The 17,717-nt window shown below is 37.6% G+C and overlaps 1 protein-coding gene across 1 annotated transcript in view; it reads left to right on the top strand.

Moving 5' to 3' along the window:
* AVEN (apoptosis and caspase activation inhibitor) overlaps nucleotides 1-17,717 on the top strand; it is a 187,898-nt gene that overhangs the window by 95,158 nt on the left and 75,023 nt on the right. The window lies entirely within an intron of this gene.

Raw genomic sequence — 17,717 nt, 5'->3', positions numbered from 1 at the left:
TGGAGGAGGCCATGGCGTTACCCACTGCAGTACCCACTCTAGTATTCTTGCCTTGAGAATCCCATGGACAGAGGAGCCTGGTGGGCTACAGTGCATAGGGTCTCAGAGTCGGACCCAACTGAGTGACTTAGCATACACACACAGTTTGCATCTACTGATCCCAAACTCCCAATTCTTCCCTTCCCAGACCCCTCCCCTCTTGGCAACCACAAGTTTGTTCTCTGTGAGTCTGTTCGTTTCAAGGATAAGCTCATCTGTGTCATATTTTAGATTCTACAAGGATAAATTCTTTTTACTATTCTTACAGTATTTCAAAAAGTTTGGAATTATTTGAAAATAAAATATTGTTTTTTTTAATGTGTCACACAGGGACTCAATCATTAAGAGTCTCCTATGCCATGTCAGAGGCCCTAAAGGCTTTGTGAGCCATGAAAGATCTTAAGCAGGGTAGTGCTGTGATAAGTTTTGGATTTAGAAAGATTGACTCTTGAATGTAAACTGGGATGGGTTTGAGGCATGCAAGACTGGAGGAAGGGAGAGCAGGTAGGAGGCTTTTATAATAATCCAGAAATGATGAAGGCCTAGGATGAGACCCTGAGGATGGAGCAAAGCCGCTTTTTCCATAATGCCCATGTTATCAGATTCCCTTGGAGGCAAAGCGCCGTTTCTGTGGTAATACAATCTGCCATATACCATTATTAAGGAAAGTAAGCTTGGTTTTAGAGACTAAGTATCTCTCGTGGTTGTACCCAGAATCGAAATACTAGGATTTATGACAAAATTGATACTGCCACACACAAAAAGACCCATCAGAGAATAACAGGGGTTATTATTGTTAGGGGACAGCTCCAGGTGCTGGCATTATGAGACACTGCCCAGAGCTGAATTCAGCTGGTCTGATGGATAACATGTTGGAATTTGTGCTAGCACATTTCTTTATTGCTGCTGCTGCCATAAATTCTGTATTTTATCCAGTTGTGTATTTCTATCCCGTTGGACAGTGTTTGCAGTCTCTTGTTGCTATGGAGAGTCCATCCCTGCTGCGGTAGGCTATTAAATGCCTTAAGGATTCTTTATATATCTGCTTTAGTGGAAGGTCATTTCTGTCATTTTTACTTCAAGTTTTTCTGTTAACAAAAGAGCTTTTGAATGTTCGGTGAATGTTTTAAAATTTATGTTGACTTCTGTCTCACATGTGGGTATTGTTCTTTGTGCTTATTACAGGGGAACTTTGCCCAGAGAAACATCAGTCCAGAGAAATCCCACTTTCCTCCTACAATTTAGGAGATAATTGAGGAGAACTGTAGACCTGGTCGATTCATTGCACAGATAATAGGTTCCCAGTATTGAGCTAGGTGCATTTGGTTTCTCCTATCTGCTCAGGGGCAGGGATCATGGCCTAATTAATCTTTATATTCTTTCTCACTTACCACGTACTCATTGCTTGCTTGATATTTTGTGAATTGAGCAGGAAATGTGAGAGAAGTAGGTTTTGTTCTGTGAGCCACATTCAGGGCTGCATAGTTGATATAGTAGAAATACCGTAAGAATAGTAAAAAGAATTTATCCTTGTAGAGTCTAACATATGACACAGATGAGCTTATCCTTGAAACAAATTCACGGACAGAGAACAAATTTGTGGTTGCCAAGAGGGGAGGGATCTGGGGAGGGAAGAATTGGGAGTTTCGGATTAGTAGATGCAAACTATGTGTGTATGCTAAGTCATTCAGTAAGGCGGCTTTCTTAAGGCTGAATAATATTCCATTGTATTTATAATTGCATGTGTATATCATATTTCATGTATTCACTTACCTGTCAATGGGCATTTGGGTTGCTTCTTGGCTACTATGAATAGTGATGCTGTGAATGTAGGTGTGCAAATATGTCCTTTAGATTCATTTCAATCCTTTGGATATATATATTCCAATATGTATATGTGTGTGTATATATATATTCCAGAGGTGGAATTGCTGGATAGTATGGTAGATCATCTATTTTAACTTTTTTGAAGGAACCTCTATAACTGCTTTCCGTAGCAGTCACATTTTACAAACTCCAAGTAGTGTATAAGTGTTTTACTCTCTCCACATCCTCACCAACATTAACGCATTTTTATTTTTATGTTAAAACAAATATACTATGATATTGACTCTTACATTTTGAGTAACTTTTAAAGGTAAAACAGAAGCCTTCAAATAAATTTTGATTCTGTAGTAAATCCTTTAACAAAAGGAGTACTTTGGTTAAAAAAAACATTTGAGAAGCCCTGAACTGCAAAAGAAATCCTCAGGATAAATCTAGTTGAGAAGAATCCATGCATGTACATGAAGATAAAAAACATCTTCCCAAAGCAACATGTCACAAAGAACAACTTCATCTTTTAACACTTAGTACCACAGGCATTTAGTAGGGAAGTAAAGTCTAATTATGTCAGCAACTCAAAATTCCCTGAAAGTGATTATTTTTGAAAAGGAGCTTGAAGTAGGATAGTAAATATGAATTGACAGCAAGAAGAATATGCATTACTCTAAAGAAAAAGGTGATACAATGACACAATCATAGAAGTTGACATTGGCAGCTAATACTCAGTGCTTTTTCTTCTCTGTATTTAGTCATAGTTGTAATTGGATTTAGTAGCTGAATTTATTTAATGAGGACTGGTTGAACATTTTTATTTTTTTTGAGATCTGACAGAAAGTCTTCATATGCCATGATGATTCGTGTCACTAAATTTGTAGAGTGAATTTAAACAACTACTTGATGAACAGCATTGTGTTAGCTAATCCCCTAGGACCAAGTGTTTCTGATGGTTGTGATTTAGGGTAGGCTTTTCCTTTATTTTCTTTTTCTTTGCCATGGCTTGAAGGGAGAAAGAGCAGTTACTGTCAAGAAAGAAAATGGTGAAAAACTGAAGTGTATAGGCAGCTAACAAAGTGTTCTACTTTTTGCAAGTATTGTCCCATCTTGTGTGGATCTAAGTCAATCTTAATTCAAGTAATGACTTACGTTTTCAATATGTGACTGTAAGATTGTTATTCCATAAGTCTTATGTTTGTTTTTTTATTCACACATAAATTTTTCTTCTTTGGTGTGGTATATCAATATATCTTAAGATCTGTCCATTTTCAGGTTTTAAGTCATCCCTCCTCTGCTGGTGACTTTCTTTGGCTGTATTTTAATTACCTTTTGCTTCAAAGCTCTGTTTCATTAATTTTAAGTGTCAACTGTGCAGTTACCAAAACTAATACTAAAGCTACCAGACTAGAATGGATATGTTACGTTTTGATGGGTAATAGTAATTTGAGTACTTGGGTCAGCTGGTGATGATTCCTATCACACGTGGCCATATTCTTTGGTTGGTAGGTTTCAGGTGCCTGTGTCAGGGGACGGCCTTACTGTTTACTTAACCTCAAACAACTAGATGTTGAAGAACTGATTTCATATTTAGAAATGAGTAAATGACTCTTTGATGTAAAATGCTAGCTGCAGAAAGTGAATCAGTGTCTGTTTAGCAATGTGTGAATTAAATATCATCACATTTTGAGCAAATTATGTTTAAGCAAGCAGCTTCTAAAGTGGCTTCCTTGGAGCACTGATTTTATAAGGTGTTAATAGATATTCTATGAAGAAAGACTTCTGTAGTTCCTGGGGTTGAGGAACCTTAGATTAAATAGTATGTTGTTGTTCAGTTGCTCAGTTGATCTGATTCTCTGCGAGCCCATGGACTGTAACACACAGGCTTCCCTATCATTCATCATCTCTTGGAGCTTGCTCAAATTCATGTCTATTGAGTCAGTGATGCCATCCAACCATCTCGTCGTCTGTCGTCCCCTTCTCCTCCTGCCTTCAATCTTTTCCAGCATCAGGGTTTTTTCCAATGAGTCATTTCTTTGCATCAGGTGGCCACAGTATTGGAGCTTCATGTTTAGCATCAGTCTTCCAATAAATATTCAGGTCTGATTTCCTTTAGGATGGACTGGTTGTATCTCCTTGCTATCCAAGGGACTCTCAAGAGTCTTCTACAACACCACAGTTCAAAAGTATCAATTCTTCAGCACTCAGCCTTCTTTTTGGTCCAACTCTCACATCCATACATGACTTCTGGGAAAACCATAGCTTTGACTAGATGGACCCTTGCTGGCAAAGTAATGGCTCTGCTTTTTCATACGCTGTCTAGATTTGTCATAATTTTCTTCCAAGAAGCAAGCGTCTTTTAATTTCATCACTCGCAGTCACCATCTGCAGTGATTTTGGACCCAAGAAAATAGTCTGTGACTGTTTTCGTTGTTTGCCATCTATTTGCCATGAAGTGATGGGACCAGATGCCATGATCTTCGTTTTTTGAATGTTGAGTTTTAAGCCAGTTTTTTCACTGTCCTCTTTCATTTTCATCAAGAGGTCTTTAGTTCCTCTTCTCTTTTGCTGTAACGGTGGTATCATCTGCATATCTAAGGTTATTGATATTTCTCCTGGCAATCTTGATTCCAGGAGATTTTTATCTTTAATCTTTATCCAGCCTGGCATTTCGCATGATGTACTCTGCATATAACTAAATAAGCAGGGTGAGAATATACAGCCTTGATGTACTCCTTTCCCAATTTGGAACCAGTCCATTGTTCCATGTCTGGTTCTAACTGTTGCTTCTTGACTTGCATACAGGTTTCTCAGGTGGCAGGTAAGGTGGTCTGGTATTTCCATCTCTTAAAGAATTTTCCACAGTGTGTTGTGATCCACACAGTCAAAGACTTTAGCATGGTCAATGAAGTAGAAGCAGATGTTTTTCTGGAACTCTCTTGCTTTTTTGATGATTCAGCATATGTTGGCAATTTGATCTCTGGTTCCTCTGCCTTTTCTAAATCCAGCTTGAACATTTGGAAGTTCACAGTTCATGTACTGTTGAAGCCTAGCTTGGAGAATTTTGAGCATTATTTTGCTAGCATGTAAAATGAGTGCAGTTGTGCGGTAGTTTGAACATTCTTTGTCATTGCCCTTCTTTGGGACTGTAATGAAAACTGACCTTTTCCAGTCCTGTGGCCACTGCTGAGTTTTCCAAATTTGCTGGCATATTGAGTGCAGTACTTTAATGGCATCATCTTTTAGAATTTGAATAGCTCAACTGGAATTCTGTCACTTCCACTAGCTTTGTTCATAGCGATGCTTCCTAAGAACCACTTGACTTTGGACTCCAGGATGTCTGGCTCTAAGTGAGTGATCCCACCATCGTGGTTTTCTGGGTCATTAAGTTTTTTTTTTTGTTGTTGTATAGTTCTTCTTTATATTCTTGCCACCTTTTCTTAATATCTTCTGCTCCTGTTAGGTCCATACTGTTTCTGTCCTTTATTGTGCCCATCTTTGCATGAAATGTTCCTTTGGTATCTCTAATTTTCTTTAAGAGATCTCTGGTCTTTCCCATTCTGTTTTTTCCTATATTTCTTTGCATTGTTCACTTAGGATGACTTTCTTATCTCTCCTTGCTATTCTTTGGAACTCTGCATTCAGATGGGTGAATTCTTTTTTTCTCAGCTATTTGTAAGGCTTCCTCAGACAACCATTTTCCTTTTTGCATTTCTTTGTCTTGCGGAAGGTTTTGATCACCGCCTCCTGTACAGTGTTAGAAACCTCTGTCCATAGTTCTTTAGGCACTCTTGTCTATCAGACCTAATCCCTTGAATCTGTCACTTTCACTGTATAACTTAAGGGATTTGATTTAGGTCATACCTGAATGGTCTAGTGGTTTTCCCTACTTTCTTCAATTTCAGTTTGAATTTGGCAATAAGGAGTTCATGGTCTGAGCCACAATCCACTCCCAGTCTTGTTTTTGCTGACTGTATAGAGCTTCTCCATCTTTGGCTGCATAGAATATAATCATTCTGATGTCGGTGTTGACCATCTGGTGATGTCCATGTATAGAATTGTCTGTTGTGTTGTTGGAAAAGGGTGTTTGCTATGACCAGTTTGTTTTCTTGGCAAAACTCTGTTAGCTTTTGCCCTCCTTCATTTTGTACTCCAGGGCCAAATTAGCCTGTTACTCCAGGTATCTCTTGGCTTCCTACTTTTGCATTTCAGTCACCTATGATGAAAAAGACATCTTTTTTGGTGTTAGTTCTAGAAGGTCTTGTACATCTTCATAGACTGTTCAACTTCAGCTTCAGCATTACTGGTCGGGGCCTAGATTTGGATTACTGTGATATTGAATGGTTTGCTTTGGAAACGAACAGAGATCATTCTGTCATTTTTGAGATTGCACCCAGATACTGCATTTCAGACTCTTGTTGACCATGATGGTTACTCCATTTCTTCTAAGGGATTCTTGCCCACAGTAGTAGATATAATGGTCATCTGAATTAAATTTGCCCTTTCCAGTCCATTTTAGTTCAGTGATTCCTAAAATGTTAAACAGTATAAATCAGATCAATGTACATCTTTAGGACTTCTTAGAGCCTTTAATATTTGCATGTTCATTTTTAATTGCTCAAGAATGAGGTATAGCGTGCAGCGTTTCTGAAACGTGGCATTTTTTTTTCTTACAGCATCTGGCCAGACTAATACCCAGTAGGACAAACAGTAGAGAGATGGGCTAGGCATTACTAGAGCCAGAGTTCTGTTGTAGGTTACAAGAGGGATGTATGGTCCAAATAAAATTGCATCCCTGATGGTCAGCTTAACAGATAAGAATTTCACAGATCACATAGACACTTCAGCTAGATTCTACATTGGCATTCTGCTGTCCAGTCTCATAGGTATGACTGAAATCTGCTTTGGGGACAGAAAGCAACAGGGAGGAGAGATCCTGCCAATCACTAACCCCTAACATTGTTTTTATTTGCACTTCAGAACACAGGCGGGAAGTGAAAGTGTTTGATTGAGAGGAAAAAGAAAAGGAAGTTTGTTTTCTTGAAATGGTTGGTGTTATTTTATTTGATTTTACACTCTTTTGAATTTTGCATATTAAAAGAGATAGTAAATATCTTAATAGTTTTTCAAGATTGTTTAAAGGAAACTGAGATGCTATAAAAATTTACCATTACCCATCAGTCCAAATTGTTATTTTTCGCTCACTGTGCCACTTTTTCCCCACCCATGGAGAAGAGTTTAGAATCATAGAATTTTAGAGCTTTTAGAACTTTTAACAATTATCTCACCCTGTTTTTAAGAATGAGAAAGCTGAAGACTAAAGGTTTTTATGTCACTTGCTTCATTCACAGTTAATTTATGGTGGGCCATTGACTAAAATTTGGGTCTCCTGATTTCCTAGTTTAAAATTCTTCCCAGTGCATTCGCAAGTTCTTAGTGTGGCTGTGAGCTCTCGCTCCTTCTCTCCCACCCTGTTCTTTTAGAGCTTACCTCTGTAGAGGGCTTTATCTTTTGCATTTTTTATTCAGTTGTACATATTACTCCATCAAAAAAACAATTGATACTGCCTTCTAGCCTCTGATCATATCTCCTAAAATGGTGCTATTTTACACATTGGCAATTCATGAATTATAACTGATTATTAAAATTAAAATTCTGGTGACTGCATTGGAGATTTAGTGATAACTTCAGAGGGAAGAGTAAGAGACTGCTGGGAGGTTTCAAGGCTTTCATGGCCTGGGCAGTGATGGTGCCATTAAAGGAAATAGGCATATGTGACACTGGGGGTTTGGTAGGACACTTGATGATTTCAGTAAGACATTTAGAGTTCATTGAAAAAGTAACTGTGTCATTTACTCTGATTATATAGTCACTGCATTCTCAATTTGATTAATAAGGTGCTGCTAAGAGGTTCCATGTAAACGTCAAGCAGGTAGTTTAGATTTGTAGGAGTTCTTTGTATACTCTAGAACTAGATGTTAATTTTTGATTAGCTGTATGTGTTAAATATTTTCTCCCAAGAAATGGCCTGCTAAAACCTTTTTTTTAAACCTTGTACAATTTAATAAATTAAAGCAAAATCTATCATAAACTGGAAAAATAAGAGCTACAATTAAAAAAAAATTCTGGACACAATCAGAAAAACTTTGAGATTGTGAGTTAGGCAAGTGTTTTTTAGATGGGACTCATATTGAACAGATTTATAAAAGAGAAAAATTAATGAGTTTGTCTTAGTCTGATTGGGTTGCTAAAGAAAGCACCACTATGAACTTGGTGGCTTTTAACAACAGAAGTTTCTCAGTTGTGGATGCTGGGGAGTCCAAGGTCAAGGCGCTTGTGTGGTTGGTTCTGGTGAGAGCCCTCTTCTAGGCTGTTGACTTCCATTGTGTTCTCACATGATGCAAAGAGAGTGGCCTGTTTTTTACTTTGGTTTATGGTGTCCTTTGCTGCATGTAACATTTACATTTTATAGTAACTAATTTTCAGCATTTCCTTTGATTGTTTCAGGTCTATTACATCAAGCAATCTTTCTTTTCTCCCAGAATGTATCTTATATGTATATATTTGCTTTCTTTTCTTTCTTTTAAATTCCTTAATTTTCACAGTTAGTACTTTATTTATTATGTGATTGTGTGTGTGTGTGTGTGTGTGTGTGTGTGTAAGTTGTTGTTTGGTCACTTAAGTCGTGTCTGACTCTTTGCGACGCCATGGACTACAGCATACCAGGCTTCTCTGCTCTTCAGTATGTCCCAGGGTTTGCTCAAACTCATGTCCATTGAGTCGGTGATGCCATCCAACCATCTCATTCTCTATCATCCCCTTCTCCTCCTGCCTGCAATCTTTCCCAGCATCAGGGTCTTCTCCAGTGAGTCAGTTCTTCGCACCAGGTGGTCAAAGTATTGGAGCTTCAGCTTCAGCATCAGTCCTTCCAATGAATATTCAGGGTTGATTTCCTTTAAGATTGACTGGTTTGATCTCCTTGCAGTCCAAGGGACTCTCAAGAGTCTTCTCCAACACCACAGTTCAAAAGCATCAATTCTTCTGTGCTCAGCCTTCTTTATGGTCCAACTCTCACATCCATAAATGACTACTGGAAAAAACATATCTTTGACTATATCGATCTCTGTTGGCAAAGAGATATCTCTGCTTTTTAATATGCTGTCTGGGTTTATCACAGCTTTTTTGTGTGAAGTAAGCATTTATATTAATCATCTCAGGCTGCCTTAACATAGACTGGGTGTTTTAAACAACAGACATTAATTTTCTCACAATTCTGGAGGCTAGAGGCACAAGGTCAAGGTGCCGGCACGGCTGCTCTTTCCTCGGGTTGCAGACACTCACCTTTTATGTGTCCTCACACAGTAGTCCTGGGGATGGGTAGATAGTATACAAGCTCTTGTTTTTCTTCTTACAAGGGAACTCACTAATCCTATCAAGGGGACCCCATTCTCATGATCTCATGTAAATCTGATTGCCATCCAAAGGCCATATCTAATATCATCACATTGGGAGAATTTTAGAGAGACACTGTTCAGCCCTTAGCAGGATTTTGTTTTATTTTTTTCCTATACAGCTCATCAGTTGTCCTGGCATCATTAATTGCATCAACCTTTCTTTCCCCACTGATTTATAATGACATAGAGGTCCATTTTTGGAGTCTTAATTTTTAATCACTGTTTTATCTGTAATTGTATCACTCTTGTTACTCAGTTCAAGCTCACTTTGCTCACCACGTGGCAATAAGTCTGCAGATGAGGTGCTGAGACAAGGAATACAACTTTATTCAGCAAGCAGGCAGACCAAGAAGATGGCAGACTGATGTTTCAAAATAACCACTTATAGGGTCTGGATGCCAGGTTGTTGTATAGAACAGAGAAGTGGGGAGGTGAGGAAGTAAAGTAAAAAGCCTATTAGTCTTGCATGTGTCTCATGGAATAGCCAGTCTCAGGGAGAGGAGCTGTTAATTTCTTCCTTCCTGTAGCTTATCCAGAGGTGGACAGGGTCCTGAACAAAGATATTTTGGTTTAAAATTCAGGCACAGGGGCAGGGTTCCCCTAGGTAGGCCATTTTGTATGGAGAGTATCCTTTTAGCGAACAAAAATGATGCAAAGCAAAGGTTAAAGAAAAAGAAACCAGATCCAACATGGAATCAAAACTGGCTCTTCCCTGTAACATTCCCACACTGTCTTAATTATTATAGTTATATAGTAAAGTCTCAATATCTGAGAAGGCAAGGTCCTACTTTGTCATGCTTTTAACTTTTCTAGGACATTCTTGGCCCTTCTATGTGAACTTTAGTGCTAGTTAGTTGTCACACACAAACTGAAAAATAGCCCCAAACTTGGAGAATGGATCCATGTTTATGTATGGCTGAGTTCCTTTGCTGTCCACCTACAACTATCATAATATTATTAATCAACTGTACTCCAGTATAAAACAAAAAAAAAATTTTAAACCCCAAACTTAAGAATTATGTCTGGATTTGCATTGAATTTATAGATGATTTGGGCTGAACTGATACTGAGATTCCTCATTCATGATCATGGCACATACTGCATTTATTTAGCTCTTTTCTATTCTTGAATAAGATACTGTAACTTTTTCTTCACAGGAGTCTGATATATTTTAATGCATTTATTCTAATAATTTGGTTGTAATGATGCATAGGCTTTTTTATCAATTATATTTTGTAGTTATCAATGGAACACATTTGATTCAGTAACCTTAGTAAACTCTCTTTAATTCTTGCAGGTTGTCTGCAGATACTTTTGCATTTTTCATGTAGCTGGCCAGATTGTCTGAGTACAAAACCAGTTTTGTTTCTTCCTTTCCACTTCTTATATCACTGATTTCTTTTTCTTATCACACTAGTTTTTGCACAGGTTGAATGGAGGCAGTGATGGAGGGCATCCTTGTTTTATTTTTAATTGATTAGAAATGATTCTAAAGTTTCACAATTATGTATGTTTGTTGAAGATTTTGTATAACTTTTATCAGTTTAAGGAAGTTCCCTCCTATTCCAGGTTTTGTTTTTGATTTTTTAAATTTTTGAAAGTTGTTCATTTTATGATTGTGTCTTCAGGAAATTAAATGGTTACTCTTAGACACGTTTCTTGCCAGTGGTATTACAGAACTTAATGTGTGACCATATCTTGACTCAATAAGAATAACTTTTTTAAAAAGCAAAATAATAGAGAATCTCTAAACAGTCAAACATTCATGGTACATTATAGAAAATTTGGAAAATACTCAAACACATTAAAGGAAGTAAAAATTAGTCATAAACCTCTCTAAACACTTCTGTTCATATTTTATGAAGTCAAGGCATCCTGCTTCCATCCATCTCTGCTTCCTGCTTGTGACCACTGATTGTACATATTGTTCCTTTTTTCTCCACATGCACAAATGAAGTAGACTGATTATTTATAAATATTTATGATCATTTGCATATAGACACATACACAACCTTAAAAAAATTCCCAGTGGAGATCATGCTATATATACCTTTTTTTTGACTTTTGATTTTGTATTGCGGTTTAGCCAATTGACAATGTTGTGATAGTTACAGGTGAACAGGGAAGGGACTCAGCCATGCACATACCTGTATCCATTCTCCCCCAAACTCCCTCCCAGCCAGGCTGCCATGTTACATGGAGCAGAATTCCAGGTACTAAACAATAGTTCCTTGTTATACATTTTTAATATCATGTTGCATATATCTGGCAACTTTTCTAATGCAACAATATAAGACTTTAAAAAATGCTACTTAAAACTTCCTTCTACGAATACATTATAATTCAAACATTTCTCTATTAAAGTTCTTCCCGGTCTTCGACTAATAATGATAGACTATGAACACTCACGTACACATATCTTCACTTACTCTAGTGATAGATTTATCACATAAGGTTATACTTATGTGATAGATTCCTAGAAAAAGGACTGCTATGCCTGACTTTCTATGCCTTGAAACATTATTTTCATGGCAACTGTGACAAAGCAATTTTATATGAAATGTCTTAAAGTTTTCAGTTTGTGCATTTGTGATTCAAAACAAAAGAAACTACAGCCATCAGAATACACGCACCATATCTGTATGTTATTACCATGGAACCATAGCACTTTGAATCATACCACTTCTAAAGAGGGCCTTAGAGACATCTGTTTCAGTTTCCTATTTTATAGATGAACAATCTGAAAATCAAATTATTTCTGGGATTTGAGATGGGCGTGATTATTTTCAAAGTAAATAATATTTGAGACCTATACTTTGCCAGGCAGTACAGTATTTGCTTTACATACATGATTTCATTTGATTTTCACTCAACCATATGAAGTACATATTCTTATTTACCCTTTACAGTTGAGAAAACTGAGGTTTAGGATTTGGGTGGATAACTTCCTGAGTTACACAATCAGAAGGTGGTAGAAATGGAGTTTGAAACCACATCTTTCTGATAATAGAATCCGTGTTGTTTTCATTAAGTTACTTCCTTTTTGAAAGACTGTGTAACCAGGACACTAGGTAAATACATTATATTCAGGTTGTGTCTGTAGCATATTGATTTCAAGATGCAAAGAGTTGAATACATTCATTGCTCACCGGTTGGTTATCTTTAGTGAGGATGCTAATATTCTGCAGAGAGAGTTAACAGAGAGGTTGCTCTGAAGGGAGCCAGCTGGCGTTAGGATGGCTAAGAATAGCCTTCCGAGATTATTTTGAGATAGATCAATATAAAAAACAAAATACACCCACACTGGGTATAGGTGACACTGTTTGACTTTTGTTCTCGCCACCTACAAATTCTTTTCTTTGGGTTCCTAGAAAAATTGCTTGTAATCTAGCTCCTGAAAATCTGTTTGATCATGTTATCTTAATTTTATTAGGTAGTTTTGCTCAATAACTGATTGAGCCTCAGCAATGGACAAAGAGGGATTTCTTTAGCAGTGAAAATTCCTTTTCTTAAACCAGTTTTTTACCTTTATAGGTCCCTTTTTTTGCTGATGCTAATTTTTAGTTTTAGACTTGTTTGATAAGTAGAATCTAGGCTTGTTAAACTGTTTTCATATCTTGTGATCCAAATCTTCATTGCAAGCAGAACTCACTACTGACTTGGTGATTTTTTTTTTTAAATTCAAATAACATTTTCAATGAGACTTCACTACATTCTCCTTCAAATACTTTTAGGACTTTTTCTGACACTGAGAGGGTACCTATTTAAAGCTTTGTGTAGCCATAAAACGCATGTTGGCAGTACACATTTAGCAGATTTGCACATTTATTGATATTTTATTTAGTTTACTTTATTATTAATTTTTTTTCAAGAGAAATAATCTCTCATAGTATCTTAGCAAGTTTGGGTCTTTGAGCTTATTCTGAAGACAGAGTCATTTGATTCCTTTAGAACAAAGATTTTCCCTTTCTTAGATGCGTTAATTCTAAAAGATGTAATGTCTTAACTGTGCAATTTAGTTGTCCTGAACTTCCTTTTGATTTCTCACTTTTAGCTTTTAAAGAAAAAAAATAGCTGCTCACTGAGACCTTCATCCCAGCTAGTGTTAATAATGTGACTAGTGATGTTAGAAAGTGATTGAATCATAGGCCACATCTCATCAGTATTTTTTTTTTTTTAACTATTTATTTTGACTGTGGTGGACAGGCAGCAGGGGGAGGACTTAGTTGCGGCATGTGGGATCTAGTTCCCTGAGCAGGGTTTAAACCTAGGTCCCCTGCGTTGGGAGCACTAAGGCCTAGCTGCTGGAAACATCGGGAAAGTCCATCTCATAAGTATTGTAAAGGTAAATGGGGATTAGGGTGAGTCTATGGGAAAACAAGGGTCATTTGAACAGTGAAAAAATTTTTCAGTCTTTATTTTAGACTTGTCAGGCTCACAGCCATTTGATAAAGATATGGACAGGATGTTTTTTTGTATCATGTTGATGATAACCCAGCTTCCTCTCTTGTAGCTTCTCATCCTGTAATGATTACTGGCTGTTACATAGTTGCCACGTGTCCTGGCCTAGGGTATCTCTGCATGGAGCTGGACAGATCACTTAGGTCTGACCATGTTCTCTCAGAGCTTCACAGCCTTGTTTCTGCTTTTGAAAGACCATTCTACTCCAGTAGTGTGTAGACAAGAGCTGTCTAGGGAATACTTCCCACTCCTCCAACGGCACAGTGATTGTGACCTGCTTAGAATAACCTTTGTGGTTCTGTGACTGCAGGCTCTGAGAAGGAACAGGATTCTCTCAGGGTTTCCTTCATGTCAGGAACTGATTATTCCTGTTCTGGTCTGTAGAGGCAGTGCTTGAGGCAGTGGCTTTCAAACTGTTTTCAACAGGTTCCAAGTAAGACATACAGCTTATAATGCATCCCTTCCCCTCACCCACCAGAAATAAGACTTGTGAAATCTTGTATGTAGCACATGTAATGTCTTTGATATGTTCTATTTATTTTATTTGAAGATGTCTGCTGTGTTGGTTTAACAAAACACTGATATGCCAAGACTTGGAGTTTAAAAACTATTGACTTAAGGAGACAGTTTACCAGTGTACTTTGTAGTATACATAACACATTGTTGTTTTGAAACTGTCTTTGGTGTGTGCGAATGTAACTGAGAAGATTACTGTGTGACCTTTAAACATGTGTGTCCACTGGTTGGAAATTGAGACTCCAAACTGTTGGTTTACAAATAGTGGTTATGAACTTCCCAAATTGAGTATATATTAATGTAGTATGTATTACAAAGAAGACCAAAGGTTTTTAGAATCTGTTTTTATTCTTCAGATTTTAGTTCGTTCTTGTCAGTCAGATGTAACTTGTTTGTACCATTAATGGTCTTACTGGCCTGTATCCTGACCTGGAAGCATATACTTCCAGACTGGGAGTCTGTTCAAACTGATTTCATAGGATGCTAGATACTACTTCTCATTGTAATTTATTTCCCTGGAGATCAGTGTCATCTCAGAATCAGGCTTATTCGAGTGTGAACTTCATATTTTATTCTTTCTCTGAGCCCTCACCTCTGTTAAGGGGATTATTTTGACTATGATGAGCTATATTGTCTGTTGCAAATTAGCTATACTTCTAGATATGAGACAGGAATCACTCTAAGCAGTTAGATAATGTGTTCTGCTTACTACATGATTCTAATGACCAATCTCTTAAGAAAAAGAGATGAAATATTTAAATTTAAATACTTGATTTTGCTGTCGTACTGTTTATTCTAATTTTAATGAAAATATTCAGCATAGTTTCTTTTTGGCAAATAAATAGGTTTAAAAATGTCTCTTAATTTGATGGTCATATGCTGACTGAAATAACGTCAAACTAAATCCATACAAAGATCCTATAAATTGAATGAAATATTTAAATTTCAGTTTTTGAAAGATGCCTCCTTTTCTTTAAGTGAAGAGGGATAATGGTTTACGATTCAGGCTATAGATAACTTACTCATTGCTTACACCATACTTTTCATTGTAGTCATTCTGAAAGAAAAGCACCTATTTGTAACTTCTAATTTTTCCTAGGAATGGGTGGTGTATGCAAATGAAGTATGTGGTCTCTCCAGGGAAGAAAAGGGGATGTTTAAAATTCTGACATCATGGTTATTATGATAACCATGCAGTCTGCCTTTCAGTTCAGTTCAGTCACTCAGTCATGTCTGACTCTTTGTGACCCCATGAACCGCAGCATGCCAGGCCTCCCTGTCCATCACCAACTCCCGGAGTGCACCCAAACCCATGTCCATCGAGGCGGTGATGCCATCCAACCATCTCATCCTCTGTCGTCTCCTCCTCCTCCTGCCCTCAATCTTGCCCAGCATCAGGGTCTTTTCAAATGAGTCAGCTCTTCACATCAGGTGGCCAAAGTATTTGGAGTTTCAGCTTCAACATCAGTCCTTCCAATGAACACTCAGGACTGATCTCCTTTAAGATGGACTGGTTGGATCTCCTTACAGTCCAAGGGACTCTCAAGTCCAAGTCTTCTCCAACCCCACAGTTCAAAAGCATCAATTCTTCTGCACTCAGCCTTCTTTATAGTCCAACTCTCACATCCATACATGACCACTGGAAAAACCATAGCCTTGACTAGACGGACCTTTGTTGGCAAAGTAATGTCTCTGCTTTTTAATATGCTATTTAGGTTGGTCATAACTTTCCTTCCAAGGAGTAAGCGTCTTTTAATTTCATGGCTGCAGTCACCATCTGCAGTGATTTTGGAGCCCAGAAAAATAAAGTCAGTATTTCTTAAATTATTACAGATTACTTTTTATTCAGAATTGTATATTCATTATGATAATTTCAATTTTGGGTCTAAGTAACTATTTCCACAGCATTTTATATTTAGCAAAAGAGTATTTATAGACCGTTTCATATGAAATAAAGAGGGAATCTTTTGCTTAAAGAGTTGTGGACTATAATTTATGCATGTTTTATTCTTGCTAGCATTCTTTTGTGGAAAGTCTCTATGTCTAGGACAATACTTCTTCTTGGCTTAAACTGGACTTGAAATTAGTATTTGGTTAATAAACTGTCACTAAGGATTACTCAAGTGGTTCTTTGTCACAGATAGCCTCAAAATAGTTCTTGTATCATGGTTTACTTCCTTGTCTCAAGTTACTAGGTGTCAAGATGTTATCCTGAATCAGATTTTATCCCCCTAATAAAATCTCAACTTTGAACCATGGTTCTGCTTACTCCTAAATGGTTAGGAAACCACAGAGAGAGGGACAGAGAAAGATAGCAGAAGGTTATTTGTAATATGACGGAAGACATTTTTAATTTTGTCCTGTTGTCTGGGGACTAACCGTGTCATATTGGGGCAGTTACTTAATCTGCTCATCAAGATGCTGGTGCCTTTATAGGACTCTTTTGGTGTGTCTCAAGCAGATGCTTGATTTGCAGCAGCACTCATGAAGAAAGGACTGGATGTATTTTTGTTGTTGTTGTTAGCAGCAGTTGTGCCAGTTTTAACCAAGCATACTTTATTCATCAGTCTGTTATCGTATACTTTTTTATTTGCTTTGTTAGTAGTTTAATGCCTTATGTTCCTATTTGTTCTGAATAAATTTCCCTTCTCAGATATGTGAAGACTAGACTGATCTGCTTCACTGTGTATTTAGGGACACTGTGTTTCCCATTTATCACCTGCTGCTAATCTTCAGCAGTAAAATTAAATTGACATTTGTTAAAGGCTGTTTTGATCTATCTTTGAAAAGGGTAGTAAAGAGTAATTAGTCATGGTAATGGCTCCCCCTTCCCATTTTGTGTGCAAATTTAGGTTGCTTGCTGGAACAAATTCGTATTTTGCAATGGTGGTAGAGAATTCTTGCTTTAGCTTCATGGTTGGTTTGAACAATTAAAAATCCGATGATCCTTGAAGCATTTGTCAATTCAGGAGCCTTGAAAACTGGCCTCCTCTTTGGTTGCCCACAAGGCCAGCACCAGCACCCGTTACAGTGTTTTTCCTTTTTTCCCTTGACCCAGAGGTTGATCTCAGTCCTTTCTGTTGAAAGAGTACTTAGAGCTATGTGCTGTGGGCAGCTTGCTTGAAATCATCACTCAAAATAGGAAGTCAGGACGTTGGCAGTATAACTTTAAATTTCCTGGGTGACTAAGACCAGCATTTCTGCGCCTCAGTGACTGACAGTCAACATACAGACCTGGGAGGGAATAAAGAGAGGTGTGGGAGGCAGAATGCAGCAGAGAGCAAGTAAGACTCAGGTACTAAGACTGATAGAACAAGTATACTTTATGTGCTGGGCATAATTGCTTGTTCTGGGTCAAGCATCCCATTCTCCATGTCCAGGATTCTGAAGATCCACTGAAAGCAAGTTTTCTCTCCCCACCAATCAGCTACT

This window comes from Cervus elaphus, chromosome 12 (genome assembly GCF_910594005.1).
Source record: "Cervus elaphus chromosome 12, mCerEla1.1, whole genome shotgun sequence".
NCBI classification, from domain to species: domain Eukaryota; kingdom Metazoa; phylum Chordata; class Mammalia; order Artiodactyla; family Cervidae; genus Cervus; species Cervus elaphus.
The sequence above is the reverse complement of the archived record's forward strand: the minus strand, read 5'-3'. Positions and strand labels throughout refer to the sequence as shown.